Genomic DNA, 16,974 nt, shown 5'->3' with positions numbered 1-16,974 from the left:
ACCAATGCTATCCTGATCTATCCCTAATGCTATTGTTTGTTAATTATTTGATGTTGGATCCCCTTCATACACAAAAATTCACTTCTCTACACCTTTACAAAATCACTGGATCAGTTTAATCGAGGGTAGATTTTTTGTTACTATTGAAGGGGCCGTTAAATGTCACAACGAAAACTACCTTTTTTCCGGTGGTCACAGCAATAAAATAATAATTCGTACATTTGCATAAATCTTTCTCTGTCTGTCTGTCGCGCACACACACACACACACACACACACACACACACACACACACACAGAAGTTTCCTTTGACATTTCCCCCTCAGCAACTTCCCCAACAACATCACAGTTAAGAGAGCAAAAAACAGCCTCTGGCCTCAAGGAAATCACAAGGACCTTCGTATGATAAAAACAGGGAAGATGTACCGTACAAACTTTTGGCATTGTTCGATAAACAGATTGGAATTATGACGTCTTGTTTGGCGAAGATGCGGTGGTAGTGGTAGTAGTAGTAGTAGATGTGGTGGTGGTGAGGTTGGTGGTGGTGGTGGTTGTGGTAGTAGTAGTAGTAGTAGTAGTAGTAGTGGTGGTGGTGATGAGGTTGGTGGTGGTTGTGGTGGTAGTAGTAGCAGTAGTAGTAGTACTACTGTAGTAGTTGTTGTGGTGGTGATGAGGTTGGTGGTGGTGGTGGTTGTGGTAGTAGTAGTAGTAGTAGTAGTAGTAGTGGTGGTGGTGATGAGGTTGGTGGTGGTTGTGGTGGTAGTAGTAGTAGTAGTAGTAGTAGTAGTAGTACTAGTAGTAGTAGTAGTAGCAGTAGTAGTAGTAGTAGTAGTTGTAGTGGCGGTAGTAAACAGTAACTAATAGCAGTAGTAGTAGTAGCAATAATAGTAGTAGTTGTTGTTGTTGTAATAGTACTAATAGTAGCAGTAATTAGTAACTAGTTGTAGTGGTAGTAGTAGTAGTAGTTGTTGATTCACTTTTTGTTGATAAATTGGAGAAAGAAACACCGATGTGGGACTTAGTGTGTATTGACGTATCGCCTCATGGCTTTCTCAGAATGCAGTTGCTGAATATACACCACATTTCCTGTATATATAGCAGGAGGCAGTGGGGGTGTGCGGGAGGGTGAGGTGTTGGCTAGGGGTGGCAGGGGGACAGGTAGGGTAAGGAAGGTGAGGTCCAGGGGAGAGGGATTACAGATCACGGCACAAAGACGGAGAGAAACAAGGGACAGGTGAAGTGGGAAATCCTTAGGGAGAGGGAAGGCGTGTTGGGTAAGGAAATACAGGTCACAAGGGGAAAAGGATTACCAATCCCAGTACAGGTGTGTGTTTTTTTTTTACGCGAGGAAGAAGGAATCAAAGGCCATGAGCCCGCAATAATATTTCCCTCCAAGACAAAAACAAAGTACAATAGAGAGCCAAATTTAAGATCCGATCATTTCGAGATGCCTGGACACACTGCGTTTGAAAGACTGGAGATCATAGGCAGCAGGAAATACAGACAGAGGGAGACAGTTCCAGAGTTGACCTGTTGCATAACTGAAAGACTGGGAGTAACGGTTAACTCTTGCATTAGAGAGTTGGACAGAAAAGGGATGAGAGTTTTCTACTAGACGGGTGCTACGCGCCCGTCGTAGAGGTGGAGGAATGCATGCAGACAGTTCAGAGGAGCAGTGACCATTAAAGTAGCGATAGAAAAGAGATAAAGATGCAACAGTGCGGCGAATAGACAGAGGTTGAAGGGAGTCAGTAAGAGGAGGAGAGTTAATGAGACGAAAAGCCTTTTCTCCACCCTATTGAGAAGAGCTGTATGTGGGGAGCCTCCCCACACATGAGAGTTGTACTACACACACGGGCGGATAAAACCCCCGAATAGAGTCAACAATTGTGCAGGGATAAAGAAAGAACGGAGTTGGCTTAGCACACCCAATCTCTTGGAAGCAGATTTTACAAGAGATGTAATATGATCTTTCCAAGATAAGTGCCGAGTAAATGAAACCCCAGACATGTTCAAGGAAGATGCAGGATTAAGCTGAATATTATTTAACATTAGTGAATATACCTGTGGAAGATTTTGTCAGGGTGGTAGGTGTATGAACTGAGTCTTAGATGCATTAAAAACAACCAGATTATTTTTACCCCAGTCAGAGATTCGAGCCAGGTCAGACATTAGGTGTGCGATAGCCTCGTACCTTGTTTGCTGAAGTAACTGCTGAAGTGGGCGTTGCGGGAACCGAATGGAGAGGTGAAGGGTGGAGTCATCAGCATATGCGTGGATAGGGTTAGATGTACAGCTTAGAAGGTCATTGATCAATAAAAGAAAGAGAGAGTTGGTGATAGGACAGAGCCCTGAGGAACACCACTGTTGATAGATCTAGGAGAAGAACGATGGCCGTCTACAACAGTGGCTATAGAACGACCAGAAAGGAAGCTAGCGATGAAGGCACAGATAGAAGGATAGAAACCGTAAGAGGGCAGTTTGGAAATTAAAGATTTATGCCAGACTCGATCGAAAGCCTTCGAGATGTCAAGTGCAATGGCAAAGCTTTCGCCAAAGTCCCGAAAGGAGGATGACCAGGAGTCTGAAAGGTAGGTGAGAAGATTGCCAGTGGAGCGTCCCTGACAGAACCCGTACTGACGATCAGAAAGAAGGTTATGACAGGAAAGATGCCTTAAAATATTTCTTTTGAGAATTGACTCGAAAACTTTTGAAGTAGAGGGCGTTAAAGCAATTGGACGATAGTTGGAAGGTTGGGAGTGGTCACCTTTTTTTGGGACTGGCTGAATGAGAGCAAACTTCCAGCAAGAAGGAAAGGTACAAGTTGACAGACAAAGGCGAAAGAGTTTGCCTAGGCAGGGTGTAAGCACAGAAGCACAGTTCTTGAGAACAACAGGAGGGACCCCATCAGGCCCATATGCCTTGTTAGTATTGAGGCCAGTGATGGTAGAAAATACATAAGCTGAAGAAATTTTAATGTCAGCCATGAGGAAGTCAGAGGGGGGAAGTGATGGAGGAACAGCACCAGAATCGTTTAAGGTGGAATTGGAGGAGAAAGTCTGTGCAAAGAGATCTGCTTTATCAGTAGAAGTAATAGCTACAGAACCATCAGAGTAGAGAAGAGGAGGGAAGGATGATGAGGTAAAGTTGTTAGAAAGGTTTTTGGCAAGGTGCCAGAAGGAGCAGGAAGAATTCGAGTTGGAGAATTGAGAGCGTTTAGTACAGATGAAATTATTTTTAGCAGAGCGAAAAACAGACTTAGCACGATTCCGGGCAGAAACGTAAAGACGATGTGATTTGGGGGTGGGTTGGCTCCGGTACCTTTTGTAGGCCCTCTCCTTGTTGCGGGCAGCATTAGAACAAGCGTGATTAAACCAAGGCTTTCTTGCGTTAGTCAAAGGATATGAGAAAGGAATGTATGCTTCCATGTCAGAGAGAATAACCTCCGTTATGCGCAAGGCACACTCAGATGGCTCCCGACCATGGAAGCAATAATCATTCCAGGGAAAATCAAAGAAGTACTGCCTGAAGGCCTCCCAATCCACAGCTTCAAAGTGCCACAGATGACATTTCCCTGGAGGGTCCACAGGCTGTACCAGAGTGATAGGACAAGTTAAGGTGATAAGGTTGTGATCGGAGGAGCCCAACGGAGAGAAAAGATTAACAGTGTAAGCAGAAGGATTAGTTGTAAGGAAGAGGTCAGGTATGTTGCAGCTCTCTCCAAGGCAGTCTGGGATACGGGTAGGGTGCTGTACAAGCTGCTCTAGGTCATTAAGGATAGAAAAGATGTAGGCTTGTTCACCAGGTGGATCAGTGAAAGGAGAGGAGAGCCAAAGGTGGTGGTGAACACTGAAATCTAGAATGGAGATTTCAGAGAAAGGAGAAATGGATAGAATGTGTTCCATCGTAGAAGTAAGATAGTCGAAGAATTTTTGATAGTCAGTAGAATCATGGGATAAGTAAACAGCACAGATATATTTAGTCAGAGAATGACAGGAAAGCAGAAGCCAGAGTGTAGAGAATTCAGAAGAATCGAGTTCAGGAACACGAGAGCAAGATAAGTCGTTGCGTATATATACACAACAGCCACCTTTGGCTTTGAAATGAGTATAGAGAAAGTAGGAGGATACAGAAAAGGGTTTGCATTCAGTTGCCTCAGACAGCTGAGTCTCAGTTAGAAAAAGAAGGTGAGGTTTAGAGGAGAGGTGGTGCTCAACAGAGCGAAAGTTAGAGGAAAGGCCGCGAATGTTGCAGAAATGAAGAAGAAGAGAGTCAGACAGTGGTTCCAGGCACCTCGAGACGTCACCGGGAGATGGGCGGAAAGTGGGGGCATTTATGGTCCCCCCCCCCCCAGGGACTCCGAGGCTGGGTGTTCAGACGCCATAATTTATTTTTGAGTTTTGGAAAAGGTAGTGTAGTGTGTACTGTGCATGGAGTTTGGAGTAGATAGTTAGAGAAATTTGTATTGGAGAACATGCTGGCCTACTCTCTGTGTAACGGAGACACTGAACAGATGTGTGTGTGTGTGTGTGTGTGTGTGTGTGTGTGTGTGTGTGTGTGTGTGTGTGTGTGTGTGTGTGCGCGCACAAGTGTTGCGTATGTAGGCAAGCAGCTGGGTGATGAGAGGGGATGGGGAGGGATGGGAAGGAAGGAGGGGTGATGTTTTGAGTTTAGGGGTGGTGGTGTGGGGAAGCTATCCTATTGACAATATATTTGACCACAGAATCCGATAGGTGATAAGGTCCGCTGTTCTGTTCAGTGGTATTGGAACATACTATAACAGGTGCTTCCAGACATTTGCGTCTTTTTAAGTCTGCTTCCTTGTACAAAATTTTTGCATTTTCCCATTTCATCACGTGACCTGCATTAAATCTGTAAGATACACATGCGTTGTTGGTGTTGTACCTGCTCATTGCATACTTATGTTCTTTTATTCTTTCTTCCAAATCACGCCCTGTTTTACCTATGTAGAGCTTATCACATGCTGCACGTGGAATGGAGTAATCACCTCTCTCGCTTGTGTTGCTGGTTCGTACTTTGTGTCTGACAAGATCACCCACTGTCTGAGATGTCATGAAAGCTACCTTAGTACCTGCATTTCTTAAAATCCGAGCAATGTTGTTGCTCGTATTGTTATTGGGCAGGATTACGCGTGTCACATCACTGGATTTCTCAGCCGTTGCCCGTTCCCTGATAGCCCTGGCATGTTTTCTGGCACCGGATAACATGTGTTTTGGATACTTCAGTTTAGAAAATGTCCTATCTATGTACTGGAATTCCTCTTTCAAATGATCTCAAATCCTCAATGCTCTGAGGTAGAACCCTGTTAATACACTTTTCTTTATCCTAACGTTATGGCTGGAATAATAGTGAATAAGGTCATCCTTATATGTGGCTTTCCTATACACTTTAAATGCCAACTTAATGTCGGTCCTAATAAGCAGGGTATCCAGGAAGGGCAAGCCTAGCCAATACCTCACCCCCCCCTCACACCCCCACTGCCTTCTGCTATATATACAGGAAATGTGGTGTACTGTATATTCAGCAATTTTATTCTAAGGAAGCCATGAGGCGAAACATCAATACACAGTAGTACTTGTTGTTGTAATAGTAGTAGCAGTAGTAGCTGCAACCCTAGACTTATCTGAACTTAAACAAAGAGGACCGCAGACTGAAACTGCTCTCCTGCGGGCTACCATCTTCATTTCAAGGGATGGGGAGGGAGCTGAGGGACGTTTGTACAACCGAGCAGTGGAACCACCAGGTCATATTGGTGCCACCACGTGAAGGAGCCCCTTTCCAGCACCAGCGCACCAAGTGAATTAGGTCATATATTTTTTTCTCATGTGACAAAAGAATAAGTTCGTATTTCTTGCTTTATCCAGAAATTACCCCTCCCCCACCTCTCTCTCTCTCTCTCTCTCTCTCTCACACACACACACACACACACACACACACACACACACACACACACACACACGCACACATTGTCGAGTCCATTCCCATCCCAAATGCCTCATATGTTTTTATTATAGCACTTATTGTTAAGTGAATGAAGATGTGACCTATTTTTGCTGCTTCTTTATATTTTTCCTGATTTTGGGTTATGGTCACCATAAAGTTAGCAGCAGGAATAAGGTTATGCCGCTGCGACTGCTGCTACTCCCACTACTACTAATACTACTACTCCATCCATCCATCCATCATCCAATCCTACGTTGCCCCATGAGGAGCGTAGGGGCCCGGGGCTAGGAAGTTGGTCCTGACATTTATGATGAGAGTGACCAGCCTCATTCATCTCTGAGTGGCATTACGTGAGCAATAACCCCAACCACCCCTTAGATATAAACCCTCACCGGTTCAATCCGATTGGAGTGTCGTAATCACCCATTAAACCACCAGGCGCCAAAATTGGGTTGTATGGTTACCACCCAGCGTATTAAATGCTTTCCTGGTGTACAGGAAACCATTAGGCTTGTCACTCAGTGTAGAGTCACCAACAGGCAGAAGGAAGTGGAAAGAATGAAGGAGACAGAAGATGGAGAGTCAAGTCACCCGTAGGCAGAAAGAAGGGGAAAGAATGAAGGAATGAAAGACAAAAGAGGATGGAAGGAAAGAAGGATGGAGGAGAGGAAAGGGCAGACACCCGAGAGCAGCACTGCATCGAGTGAATGGCTGGTGAGAGCCCCCACCTACCATTAACTACTACTACTACTACTACTACCACTACTAATACTACTTCTACTACTACTACTACTACTACTATCACTGTTACCATCACCACCACCACGACCACTACTACTACTACTACTAATAATAATAATGCAAACATTACCACCACCACCACCACAATTACCACCACTATTATTACCGTACTATTGCTACTACTACTACTTCTACTACTTCTACTACAACTGCTACTACTACTACTACTACTACTCCTAATATTACAACTGCCACTACTACTACTCCCAGACCCCTATTCAAACGTTTCCTCTTCAACAGCGCCCCCTTACAGCAGCGCAGCGACTCAGCAAATAGACTGCTGACCCGGGGCAAGTCAGCAAAGAGTCTTGTAGTAGATGGAGAACACGCACTGGGCTAGACTTACTGAACTCCTGTGGAAAAGAATTGGCAGTATATGAACCGGAATGAGGGAATTATCTTTATGTATTATGCTGTTTTAATCTAAGTTTTTAGCCCTTTCCCTGACATATTCCTACGTTGAAAAACTTTGCTCTCTCTCTCTCTCTCTCTCTCTCTCTCTCTCTCTCTCTCTCTCTCTCTCTCTCTCTCTCTCTCTCTCTCTCTCATACCTGCACAAGGGAGGGTATTATTCACTCGACACGCGCGCACTTGCATGCATGTGCGCGAGCTCACGTGGGTATGTGGTGTGTGTGTGTGTGTGTGTGTGTGTGTGTGTGTACAAAATGGTTCAGATATTTTTCATCTGAAATTGTCCAAACTTTGTAAAAGTGTTGAAGGTCAACCAGTGAGTAAACTTATTGTCTTTCACATTAGGTCAAAGGTCAAGGTCACAGAGCTTATTCAAAATGTTACTTAGCAAAATCAACTTAAACAAGATTTACCCGATTAAGACCAACCTTGGTGGAATGGCTCAGATTCAGGCAAGAACAAAATGAATCAGTTTTGGTAATAACCATTCAAACATGAAGGTCACAGGACAAGGTTAGAGTTCGATCCGTGTGTCTGTGTGAGAATAAGATAACTAAATTGCTTTGATTTGATTTGGACCAAACTTAGTGGAAGTGCTGTGGGTCAACCAAGTTTACCTATATTTTTTTAGAACAATGAGTCAAAGATCAAGGTCACATGACATGGTCAACTTATGCAGTTTTTGTCCAGTTTAGATCAAGCTTTTTGGAAGCCAGACATTTCCTTTATTCAATTCAGAGTGAGACATGGGAGCCTCTGTGTTGGCACCGATACCATTAACCTTCTCATGATCAGGATAAATCTTGTATTTTATTCCAGTTCAACTGGGAGGGAGTCATAGGATCGTGAATGTTCATCTTTTCATATACCTAACAGGGGAACTAAAGAATAGAAAGCTACACAAATCCATTTTTGGAAAAATCATGTACTCAGAGACAGTTAAGATTTGGACAAGTTCTTTTCGAAATGACTGCATGCTCTGCGTTTAAAAGAGTGAAGTTCATTGGCAAATTGAAAAAAAAGATTGAGGGGGACTATTTGGGAACTGACCGGTTGTACAGAGACACAAGTATCTTCCCTAAGTTTAATGACTATATGGCGGAAAAACCAAACCCTTTGAAACACGCACTAATAGAGATAGGGTTTTCATTGTATTTCGCCAGGTGTGTATTTTCTTCAGACGGAACTAGGAAGATAGTTGTCTTTGAGTGTACTTATGAAAGACCAACAATAATGTCAACCAGATGGGGACTAAGAGTACTTGGGACCTTTTACATACATGCATACACACATACATATTTATTTTATCTTAATATGTCTGACTCTGGGCATAGGCATCACAGCCTGCTCTCAAGGCCCAGTAGTTCTCCTACATACCATACTGTACACTTCTCAACATGTCACCACTTGGGCGTTAACACCCACCGTCCATATTGAATACATGCTAGGGCTGTCTCAAACAGGACTGGTGTATCGGTATTAACGGGGGTATTTTTACCACATGTTGGAGGGTCATCTGGTAGATCAGTAAAGTCTGATTTTTATGAAATTCAAATCCTTAAACTGTTCCCTGCCCCAGCCTGTATGATTGTAAACCACCTCTCTACCTGTTGAGCCGCCGCCTCCCCCAGTATATACATACATACATGCAGGCATACATTAATTTATTGACTGCCACGTTCTTAAAGTGTAATGATGATATTTATTTATTTATTTATTTATTGTGGTCCTCACAAGTTTGAGGCATGAGATTCCAGCCTCATTAGCCTCCATATAAATCCGCCTGTTTTAACTCTTTCTTCCCACAGTTAGAATAAATATGGGTGGCAACATGTAGGCAGACGGACGCTGAGAGGCCGTTTTAATTCCTTCGTACAGGTGACACATATGATGCCTTTTCTTGCTCTCTCCAGACGATTTTATTCTCCTCTGGTATAGTCTTTCGAAAGGATAAGGTTAGCTCCGGCCTTCATTAGCCCAGTCAATGCGAAAGACCTCAGTTAAGCTGAATAAAGTTTCTTGTAAGTAAAGAGAAAAAATAAGCACCATCATATTCAATGTGTTAAAGGAGAAGACGAGGCAAAGATTTTTGAAAGCGGTGATTCTTGCAATAGCCATGGCACACAGAGAATAATAGGGCATTGTGAATAGACAGCAAGAGATTAAAGAGAGGCAGTGAAAAGAGAGTAGCTGAGAGGGAAAGCCTATTCACTGGACTCACAATTACTGCCAGTCAGAGAGAAAACACTTTACACATTCATTATTCATCTTACGTTCTAAATGTCTTACACGTGTGCTCATTTGAGTACCCATGTTTCCGGAATTATTCAGTGTCCCCAAGAAGAAAATAACAGTACCTGAACGATAAGGCTGCTTAGTAGAATATGGGCAGGAGAAATGAAACTGGGAGTATTTGCACAATGCTCTTTCATGTCAGTGTTATTCTCTCTCTCTCTCTCTCTCTCTCTCTCTCTCTCTCTCTCTCTCTCTCTCTCTCTCTCTCTCTCTCTCTCTCTCACCTTCAATTTAATACAGATACAATTCATCCTTAGTGTACCAATACTTTCTGCTTATTACTCACATTCCTCTTTACTCTCACTCCCGTTTAATCGGAACAAGGTTTATTTTTCTACGAACTTGCTGGTACCTTCTCCAGCGAGGTAGCGCAGGAAAACGAGAACGTTTAACCTCATTCACCCACATAGTCTCCCTCCAGTCATATATATTGGTATACATGAAGCAACTTTAACCATCCACGTTCATGTACCGCTGATTTGTGGCGTACCTCATTTGCTTCTCTTATTGCCTTTTATAAATCAATGACAGTGAATTATTCTCTTATAAATCACTTCATTTCAATTTGCTCTATTCCACACACGCCGCTTAGGCTCCTGGATCCTCACACCTCTATAAGCCAGAATCTCTCTCACAATCTCCCTTCATCCTCCCAGGGACTTTCCCCATCCTATTCTTTCCTCTTCTGTACACCTTCCTGATCAGTCTCTCATCACCCGTACCTCTATATATCCATCCCCAAAGCTACCTCTTTGCCAAATTCATTTCCGTGTCTCCTTCCCCATTTCTGTTCTATTTTTGATCTGGGTTAGTGCCACATAAGGCAACCTCTATGCCAAAACCATTTCTATGTCTCCTTGCCCGTCTTTGTTGCATTGCTAGTCATATACCTTTGCTTCAAATTAGTGCCATAAGCCCTTTGATACCTGGCGCTTGGAATTCATTAAGCATTTCAGTTATATATCCACACCACTGTCACACCAGGCCCCGTAATCTAGTCGGTTAAGGAAGCTCCGTAGCACCTCTTCCTCAACGATTTATTTTGCAGACTACCCATAAGTATCCTAATTTTTCTTCTTATATCTCAACATAGACTGCCTGAATAACACACAAGAATATATTAACAGGTCAGAATTAGAAATAAACCTGTAAGGAAGAGGTGTTAGTACGCTTCATAACCACACGAGATCTGCCATTTTCCTCTCTCTCTCTCTCTCTCTCTCTCTCTCTCTCACACACACACACAGTGCTATTTCACTCCACGCAAATCCATATCACTGAATATATACTCTATAAACTTTAAGAATTTCACCTATAGTTTTTCTCCTTTTTTTTTTCATATTGCCCTGGCATCGTTTTTGTGATTTTTTTTTTTCTTTTTCACTGTTCGTGACCCGCTTTTTTCGCCGGTTAACGAAGCTCCCTAACACCTATCCCTGAGTGATTTATTTTGCTATTAAACTTTGCTATTCTACGTTATTTAACTTATTCTGATAGCACAATACTCTTCGTAAACAACGTGCAAAATAATATTAATCGTCTGTATCCAAGAATTAATCGCTATGGCGGAATTGCTAAGCAGCCTCCGTAAATGAGAATACGGGCCATTGTCACACTGGCTCGTATTCTAGTCGGTTAAGGAAGTTCCCTAACACCTCTTCAGTAGCGATTTATTTATGGATACGGCTGGCTACTATCGTTTTGTACGTTATTTTTGCAATGTATGTCTATGTTAGGATAATTAAAATAACACAAATGGGATGGCAAGGTGTAATAAGCACAACAAATCGCCTAGGAATAGGTGTTAGGGAGCTGCCTTAACCGACGAGAATACAGATCCTCTCTAATTGCATCACAATCCACCTGTCCCTAACAGTTGTATTTAAGGATCCTATTCCCTTCAGTTTAAGGAGACTCCGTGAGACCTCTTCCTCAGCGATTTATTTTTGGATCCGGCTTGTTAATATATCTTTGTAGGTTACTGATGCAGAGTATGGCGAGAGGAGAATAATATAAAGAACACAAATGTGGATAGTAAGGTATGGATAGTGTAATGATAATTGTAATGATTGTCTGTAGTTGTTAACTCTGTAACTATATAACCATTTAACTGGTCGTACTAGTTACATATTCGCTGGCGCTTAGGTCTGGCAACACTGTATACTAGTTGAGTTGGGAGCGAGTCTGTAGGTGTGGTGTCAGTTCGGGAGAAGCAGGCAACCAAGCCAGGTGTGTATTCTAATATACAGTCTAGTGATATTTTACTTGTGGATTATTGTGTTGTACGAGTGTCTGTGTTCCGTTCCTATTCTAAGGATATTATGCTTGTTTCAGATGTATCATAGTTTTATGTTGAGTAAAGCCTACATATAGGCCCTGATGTGTTTTGCTACCCCACATCAGATAGAAAAATAAATCCCTTATGAAGAGGTGTTGAATGCTTATTTATAATGTTTAAATATCCCCGTAGTTTATATGCAAAAGGATATTGAAGTGTAATATGCAGAATAATTCACGACGGGACAGGTGTTACGATAGTTCCTTAATCACTCAGAAATATCGTAAGTGGGCTGTGGAGGAATCCTAACAGCTTTAACTTACCGATTCATTCTGTTCTATGTCAGTGATGCAAATTATGTCAGTACTCTATCTATCTACTCCCAGACGCCTTAATCCCGTAAGGGATGGCCACAAACAAATCGCCTCCATGTCGCCCTGTCCCCCGCCATCTCACGGCCCTGTTCCAAGCTCACACCCCCCTGTGTCATAAACTTCTCCACTCCGTCCCTCCATCTCATCCTCGGCCTCCCCCTCCCTCCTCAGAATGTCAAGCTGTAACACAGAGAGTAAATCGTATTAGAAACAGGTGTCAAGAGGCTCCCTGTGACACGAAGATCAGTACCCACGACTCTATAAACCGTATTGTAGGTGGCCTGGAAGGTTCAGCATATTCTCTTTAGTGATTTATTCTGAGCATTGCAACTCCATAACCTCTTGTATGTTACTAATGCAAACAATTGTCATATTACAATGAAACAATTTTTACATAATAGTATCTTGACATGGTATTATTACTAGTAGCAGTAGTAGTAGTAGTAGTAGAAATGGTGGTGGTGGTGGTGGTGGTGGTATTAGCAGTAGCAGCAGTTGTAGTAGTATAGTAGGAGTAGGAGTAGTAGTAGTAGTAGTAGTAGTAGGCTCACCGAATCCTTGTCACAAAAGATCTGCGCCCAGGTTGAGACGAGTGAAATCGACCACCAAAGGCAGAAAGACATAAAGACACAGATAAGCAAGGAGCGTGAAGCAACACAAAAAGACCAACTGCAGCACATAATCGAACATCTAACACCGGACCAGTGCAGAAGAGTTGAAATTGCACAGGAGGTTGGGGCATCGAACTGGCTCACAACCCTGCCTCTCAAGGCAAAGGGCTTCCACTTCAACAAACAAGAATTTATTGATGCCATAGCCTTGAGATATGGGTGGCCAATAGAGAACCTACCTCAACACTGTGCTTGTGGCACTGCCTTTGATGCAAACCATGCAATGGTATGCAAGAAGGGAGGCTTTGTTTGCATCCGACACGATGAAGTACGCGACCTCACTGCCAAAATGCTGCAGGAAATATGCCATGATGTCACGATTGAGCCAGCTCTGCTACCCCTGGACGGCGAGCACTTCACCCACAGAACAGCAAACACATCAAATGATGCAAGAGTGGATGTCAGTGCTCGAGGTTTCTGGACACGTGGGCAGAGGGCGTTCTTCGACATCAGGATATTCGATCCCATGGCAGCATGTCATCGTGAACTGTCTCTCGAAGCTGCACACAAGAGGAATGAGCAAGAAAAAAATAGAAATTGTCAAGAAAGGATCCAACATGTGGACTACGGTCGATTCACTCCCTTTGTGTTCACGACATCAGGTGGGATGGGTCCAGAGACAGTGAGATTCTATTCGAGACTGGCAGAAGTTCTTTCTGAGAAGAAACGTCAACCGCAGAGTTCTGTTATGGCCTGGATGAGATGTCGACTCTCATTCTCCCTCGTGAGGTCTGCTCTGCTATGTCTCAGAGGCACAAGATCATCAGCCCTCAGGCCTGTCTCTCTGGCGGGTATGGATTACGAAGCTACAGTGGTCGAGAGTCGCATAGACCAGCGACTCCAATAGTTTAATGTCTTTATTTACACTGTTATATAAATAAAAAAAATAACTAAAAAAATAAAATAATAATAGTAATAGTACTGTAGATGGTTGGTAACCACAGCCGTTGGCGTGCTTGGGGCCAACGGATTGTAATATGAGGGTTAGTGTTAACCTTCACATTACAACTTCAAATGGTGAACTGTATTAGGAAGGTTGGTTTTGATCTTCACAATATAATTCACCAATGGATGGAGGTGATTTTGTAGTAGTAGTAGTTAAAAAAAAAAAATAGTAGTAGTGGTAGTAGTGTAGTAGTAGTAGTAGTAGCAGCTGCAGCAGTAGTAGTTGTAGTGGTTGTAGTAGCTGAGGTTGTAGTTGTAGTAGTAGGGTCATCTGAAACGTGAACCCGGTGGACTGCAGGCTGGAACTGCCCTCATCCTGCAGTTCAAAATCCTCCTTCGGGGAATAAGAAGGGAGTTGAGGGAATCCTACATACTCGCAACTGGGCAGAGGTGTTGATTAGCGATATCGGTACCACCACGTGAAGGCGACCCTCTCCAGTACCATGCTGAGATGCAATATGAATAATAAATTGCCACGGAAGAGATGTCACGAAATCTCCAAAAACCACTTCTTCTTTGCTATCCATGTCTTGTTTTAGTAGTCAGACACACCCTTCAGGGAGCCTCCTAGCATGGACTATCCCATCTACTGCAGTTATCATCCTGTTTTACACATATTTTCCTCTTTTCATATGTACAGTAAAATATTAATGTTTCTTAGCTTTCTCTGTCTCTGTTTCACCACTAGTCTTGGGCTCGTATTCTGGCTGATTAAGAAAGCTCCTTGGCACATCTCCTTAGCGATTCATTGTTTGATATGGCTGGTTAACATCTTTAGTTCGTTATTATTACAAGGTATGGTGATGTAGGAAGGATTTGTGCAACACAGAACTGGACAGTACAAAGTAATAAGCAAAATAAATCGCCTAGGAAAAAGTGTCAGGGAGCTTCCTAAATCGACGAGAATGTGGGCCACAGACGCTTGAATGTGACATAGTGGACAAAGATGCATATTATCAGTCATAGATGAATGATGTTAGGAATCTACAGCAATGAGAGAAAATAGGGGAGGTGAATGGACTTGAGTATTTGAGTGAGAGACTGACAAGAAGAGCGGATGTGAGTGAGGTGGAGGGGGAGAGAAGGAGAGGGAGACCAAGGATGAGATGGAGGGATAGATGGGAGTGATAGGCCTATATGAATAAGGGTGTGTGTGAATTGGAAAGAAGGCAGTCAAAATAGTGGAGGACAGGGCAAAAGTGCAGACGATTAATTTGTGATCACCTGTTACAGGATTTAGGTGTTCGGCAATAGACAGACAGACAGACGGATAGACAGATACACAGATTTGCCATAGCCCCCTAAAAAACTCATCCCGCTTCCCCACCTACCTTCAGGGCCTCCGTCACCCACACCATCAAATATTCCGCCTTCACTGAGACACATACGCCACAAAGTTTCCTTATATTACAAGTCCCGGCTCAGAGCTTCATGCCGTCGATATAGCTCACCTCCATCCCTCTCCAAACAGCAGCCTACTCCGAAATTTCACATGGCGAAACTTTTACGTCATCTCTAACTTTCACCCCCTTCACTGGTGCTAAAGAGGGATGCCTTCACGTGGTGGCACATATATTACTGGGCGGCTCTACTGCCTGGGGAGATGCAGTGGGACGCCTTCACATTGTGGTACCGATATAACAAGGGCGGCTCCTGCCCTGTTTTTCATACGTCCCTCAACTCTCTCTCTGTCTCTGTCTCTGTCTGTCTGTCTGTCTCTCTCTCTCTCTCTCTCTCTCTCTCTCTCTCTCTCTCTCTCTCTCTCTCTCTCTCTCTCTCTCTCACAGAAAATTAACAGAGATGGGTAAACCAAATAAATACAGAAATCCATACACCAGATTACAGGTGTCCGCCATTCATTAAAAAATCAGTAACGGTTGGACTTGAACTGCTGTAGGTTAAAGCTTTTTTGGGGGGGAAACTATTCAGGGGAAGCGAGTGGCAAAGAGAAGCACTTTGGTGAATAAGGCAATTCTGAAAAGGAAAGAAAACTGTTCATTAACACTTTCAGTAGCCTAAATAAGCACCTTTTAAATTTCTTCTTTTTTCTTTTTTTTCCCCCTCAGATGAAGACCTCTCTGATAGTGCAGGAATAGTGAACATCCTTGCTGGTATTTCTCTTTTTTCTATTATTATAACTGAGTAATAGTCTTTGCGATTCTCATATCAGAGGTGACTGTGAGGATTACTTATATCAGGAGGTGGTGTTGGGATGATGATGATGGGAGGTGTGAAAGCTGTTTTATTTTCTATGAATTATAAAGCACATCCCCGTCCATTTGTGTCGCCTTGATACGAAGATATGTAGGCTGATGATGATGATAACACAAGCATTTTATTCATCATCATCATCTTGCAATGGACAACACACTAGCAAAACATTCCCCCTCACTTAAAATACACATCATCTTCACGTTTTAGAGGGGGGCGCGGTAGCACAGTGGTAGCGCGCCGGACTCGTAATCGGGGGATTGCGAGTTCGAGCCTCGCCCGGTCTGCCGAGCGCTCGGGAGTGGTAGCTCGCTCCTGTAACCCTAGCGGGGCTATATAGTCCAATACAGTGCTTAGCTCGGGGGAACTCCATTTCTCCCCCTTTTTTTTTTCACCTTTTAGAAATTTAGAATGTTGATGATAATGATGGTGATGAGACGAATATTAGCAGGATATTCACCCATAATGCACATCGTATTCATTGATACCTTTTAGAAATATAGGCCTATAAAATGATGATCAGGCCGATGATGATGATGAAGAAGAAACCAAGTGGAAAATATACAGAATTCTCCCCTCAGTCATTATGGAAATCACCTTCACCTTTGGTGTCACTTATCCTCTCTCTCCTGCCCTCCTTTTCCCTCCGTCGTCGCTTGAGAACACATTTTTTTCCCCTCCTTTCCTCCTTTCCTCCACAAAATATTCCAACTCCAGACACCGCGGAGAGAAAGACATCATAAAAAATAAATATCGTGGGACGCATTCAGAATTTTATATATACACAACATTTTGAAAGCGCGGACGAAAATGTCTGATGTTGGTTCCGGGTGTGAGGGGTGGGGGGGAATCCCTCATGGAAATACTTTTGAGAATGTGTCCCAATATTAAATTTTCCGGATCCAGGGACCAGTGTTCGAATCCCGGCAGACGGAGTGAAATTGGTCGTGTATTTTCTTGGGCTTGGTAAACTCCACCGCCTCTCCCTTATTACCTTATGTGACGTATTCCTATATGAATATCAA

The sequence above is a fragment of the Coenobita brevimanus genome, chromosome 28, assembly GCF_032717465.1.
Source record: "Coenobita brevimanus isolate Jiangsu-jjx chromosome 28, ASM3271746v2, whole genome shotgun sequence".
Taxonomy (NCBI): domain Eukaryota; kingdom Metazoa; phylum Arthropoda; class Malacostraca; order Decapoda; family Coenobitidae; genus Coenobita; species Coenobita brevimanus.
This window is presented reverse-complemented; position numbering follows the sequence as displayed.